Source organism: Arachis duranensis, chromosome 4, assembly GCF_000817695.3.
Source record: "Arachis duranensis cultivar V14167 chromosome 4, aradu.V14167.gnm2.J7QH, whole genome shotgun sequence".
In the NCBI taxonomy this organism is placed as follows: domain Eukaryota; kingdom Viridiplantae; phylum Streptophyta; class Magnoliopsida; order Fabales; family Fabaceae; genus Arachis; species Arachis duranensis.
In genome coordinates this window covers 105,447,167-105,451,721 of record NC_029775.3, presented here as the reverse complement: position 1 = coordinate 105,451,721, position 4,555 = coordinate 105,447,167, and the positions used below count along the sequence as shown (strand labels likewise).

Here is a 4,555-nt window from a genome sequence, read left to right as displayed (position 1 = left end):
CATTTAACAACATCAACCATTCAATGCCTATCTTAGGGCCTCTAGCCTAAGTATTTCCTACCACATTACATATTAGATACGAGAAACCGAAACCATACCTTAGCCGATTTCCCAAGCTCAACCGTAGCACTTCCAAACCACTTATCCACAAGCTCTCAAGGCCTCAAAATCTCCAAGAACAGATTTTTCACCACCAAATTCCTTTTTCAAGCTTTTCAAAATCACCAATCAAGCTCCAATATTCACATATACACAACCTAAGCCACAATCATCATACCCATACACAACATCTCAATACCCAAACATCATAGAACAACAAATTACATTAGGGTTGAGAATCTTACCACACCCAAGGTCCAAGGAGACAAGATTAACCTCCTCCTTCAAGAGAGTTGGGTCCTATAACATCAAAGAGCCCAAAATCTCAACATTTTTGCTTATAAAACTCAAAAACAAGGCTGGAATTTCAAAGAGAAAAACGTGGCTTACCTCAAGATTGATGGTATGGGCTTTGTAGAGCTCTCCGCGGTGAACGCGTGGCCGCAAACGGAGCGGCAATCGGAGCTCTAGATCAAAAGTTATGGTGGTTTGAAGATCAAGTGAGAGAAAGAACTTGAGAGAGTGTTCTTCCTCCCCTCTCTTCAATTTTCAGCGTGTATTAGTGTTGTGTGAGGAGAGAGAGTGCTGAAAACTAGGATTTTGGTTTAGTTATGTTGGGCCAAGGGCCCACTTTGGGTCCGGTTTGGCCTGTTCGGTCTAATCTTGGTCCGATTTCTATAAAATTGGTACCGAAATTCTCGTCTCAGTCTCCTCTATCACATTTAGCCATAAAAATCACATTTTAGGCTTTCTAAAATAAATTTTCATTTATGGATTAATTAGCCGTTAATTAACCGGGTTTTACACCAAGCTTGTGGACCTTGCTCTTGAATCTGGAAAAATTTATGAAGGAGAAGGCTTCAAGTACATACAGGAAAGTTTTGCCAATGGCACATTGCATCTCATTGGGTTATTGAGTGATGGTGGAGTCCATTCCCGATTTGATCAGTTGTAGGTGAGGATTGGGGGGTTGGAACATTTATAAGGAATTTTAATCTTTTGTTTTTTGTTTTTTTTTTTGAAGTTTTTTGTCTCTATTAGACAAAGTAGCAGAAAAGGGAGGGAGGGGGTGCGCAGGATAAGAAACTCAATATATATATATGTATTCTCATCCAATGAATTGAGCATTATTACATACTCATCCAATATATGTTTTGTGTTGGACAATGAAAAATACTTGTGGACCGTGTTGGAGTAACATCATTGTTGTTATGTCAAAATAGCATTTCCATGTACTATACATTTTTTTTTGTACTGATTCAAGCAATTGCGAACTAGTAAGTACTAACAGATGCCATTATGCAGGTTCGGATACACAAACTCTACATGCCAGGCTTACACAAAGACTCCGAATTTCTCCTCATGGAACTGCATGCAGTGTTTGCAAGCAGAATGTGCATTTTGTAGCAGCAGTAGTGGTGAAGTAAGTTCTACTAGCTTCCTGTTCTGTTTCATATTGCAAATGATATATTATATCTCATCATTGTGAGATATGAATTGATCTGTTTCTTTATATGAAAAATAGGCACACTACATAAAGTCGAGACACTGTAACACTGCAAAAGCTGTTCTTGCCTTAGACTCTTCATACAGATGGGCGCTTAGTGGCACCCCCTGCAGAACCGTGTTGGAGAGCTGTATTCTCTGGTAACACTAGAATCTTTTTGGGCTACCATCTATTTTGCATTTTTTATATAATTTATCAAGGACAACTCCTCCTATAAGCTGTTTGGTGGAAGACGGAAAGCTAAGTTTTATATCTCATCATGGACATAATTCACGTAGAATGGCATTATGCAGGTTCGGTTACTGCAAATAGTTCCTTATTCCTATTATTTCTGCAAGGACTGTGATTGCCGGGCTCTTGATCACAGGTATGGCTTAGATTAAAAAATGATATGTGGATTTGATAAGCATTGTCATCTGTTGTTTTCACACTTTTCAAATACTTGCGACATTATGTTAATAGATATGGTGTTGGGTGCATTGCTGCCTTCATAGGCATATGTATATTGTACATTCTTCAATACTAGATATTCTGGAATTATTAACTATGTTTAATATCCTGGTCCCCTTGTGCAGCTCCTCTAAACAATGTTCAGCCTGTGGTCACAGTTCTGTTAGACATTTTTGTTGGTGGAACAAAGTAAGTCTACAGTTTGTTGATTTAATTTTTTCTTTACCATGTGTGACAGAGATTATGTTGCCAATTCTTTTCAATTTTGTACAGAGTCTTAGCTGACAAGTTAACATGCTCTTTATTATTCATGTTTAATCTTGATTAGTATGTTCTTTAATATTTAATCAATTCTAAATATTAAAGACTAAATTCTAATAATATAAAGATAAAGTGTCAACTTAAAGTATTGGCTAAAATTAATAAAAAGTTTTGACCCCTATTATTTCTCATCTTACAATAAATAAAAAAAAGCTCCGCTAAAATTAATAAAAAGTTTTGACCCCTATTATTTCCCGGAATTAAAACTTGCGGAGGAGTTAGCTTCAGATTATTGTTATTATATTACTTAATTACCTATTGCCGAGTTTATTGTGCAATTTGATGATAATATCTTCTTGTTGAGTGAAGAAGAGCTATGAAGATACTGCTTAAGAACAAAATTTTAAAGAACATAGTTCTAAGGCGAACTAAAACAGGCAGGGCTGCTGATCTTGCACTACCACCTAGAATTGTAAGTTCCTGTTGCTCATATGGTTAGTTGTGCAATTATGAATATGGAAACCTACATATTCAGAGCAACAAATACTGTCACTTTCTTGAAGGTATGTATGTCTTTCTAATAATAATATCCCAATAGATTTTAGATATCTAATTTTCAAGATTCTTAAAATTAATGTTTAATTTGTTGATAAAGCTGGACACTTGGTTCCTATGGACCAACTAGAAGCCAGCACTTGACATGCTCACAAGATGGATACAAGGAAAATTAAATTAAGTGAAGCCCTCGTCACAAAATCAATTCAAATAAAAATAAATTTAAAAATGATTATCTCTCGTATGTTAGAAATATATACTAATGATATTGGACTATTTAGAGGAGATTACTAAATGTCTTTGTTCTTGATACATTGTCAAAACTAAAGACAGGTTATGGTTTTGTATTTGTTATTCGACCTATAAAAGTAATAGAAGGTTGAGAATAACTCTTTGACTTTTTGTTTCCATAAATCCATGTATTTACAGACCAAAAGCCATAGATTATTTTCATAACTTCATTTTCAATTGATTTCGGTTAAGCAACAAGTCATGTAAGAAGTTGAAATGCTGAGAAATCATGTTAAATGTGAAGGTCATGGTTTTATTGAACGAATAGATTTTCTGTTTTGGTGTCATTTTAGATGTAAAGGCCATGAGAATTTGATTTTGATTATTATATATTTTTTTGCTGGTATTTTCAATATGTTATGTAAAATACTTCAGTTATTGTTAGAGAAAGTCAATCATGTATTTTATTACTAATTTATAGGCAAATGTGTTTTTTAAAGAAAAATCAATTGGGTGTTTTATATGTGAAAGTAATTTGATGATTTATAGTGTTTTAAATTTTAGAATAATTTTTTGCTATAATAATTAAAAATTTTGACATTTTGATTTAATAAAAAACGTTTGCATGAATAATAAATTTTTAGAATTTAAAATGATTAAAACAATTAATAGACAAACGTATTAGATTTTAATTGCATATACTTTTTTTTATTAATAAAACAAAGACATCAAGTAATAATTTAGTTAAATTATTAAAGTTTTACTTAAAGAAATAACACGAATAATAAATAAAATTTAAAATCTTAAATAATATATATTTTTTGTTTGACTTTTACATAATGAAAAAAACTCTATTTATTAAAAAATAATATATAATTGTTATAATAATGATGAGTGAATTGATTGGGTTATACATATACATCATAGATGAAGAAGAGTTCACTAGGTGTCATGATATTAAAGTATTTTCTTCAAGTAATATACTTTTAAAAAATTTGTTATTTGAATATTTTCTATACTCTATATTATTATTTTTCATAAAAAAATGGTGTCTAATGAAGTAGAAACAAATGAATTAAATATGTACTAAATATTATGTTGGAATAGTTTTACAAATAAAAAGAGATAATTTAAATATTATGTTAGAATAGTTTTATAAATAAAAAGAGATAATCTAAATATGGGATGAATATAATCTGTTAATATATAGGAAGAACAATTTCAATAATTTATTTTATTTTTATATAACAAATTTATTCACTTATTTTACTTTTTTTTATTAGTTAAATTGTGCTCTAAAAATTATTCCAATTTTTAAATATTTATTTTTTATAATATCATTAAATATCAATCAATTATGTTATGTGTATATTAAAATTAGTTATCAGAATTAGTTAGCTATTAGAATAAAATACATGTTGGATATAAATATATATTAAAAATAAATTAAAA

The 4,555-nt window shown here is 30.8% G+C and overlaps 1 long non-coding RNA gene across 1 annotated transcript in view; it reads right to left on the bottom strand.

Annotated features, from left to right (window-relative positions):
• Positions 1 to 638, bottom strand: part of LOC127746529 (uncharacterized) — a 3,966-nt gene extending 3,328 nt beyond the window's left edge. The window contains exons 1-3 of the long non-coding RNA XR_008008210.1: positions 490 to 638; positions 345 to 399; positions 99 to 257 (exon numbers count right to left, since the gene is read on the bottom strand). This is a non-coding gene — a long non-coding RNA (uncharacterized LOC127746529). The remainder of the gene's footprint in view (positions 1 to 98; positions 258 to 344; positions 400 to 489) is intronic.
• Positions 639 to 4,555: the final 3,917 nt, after the last annotated feature.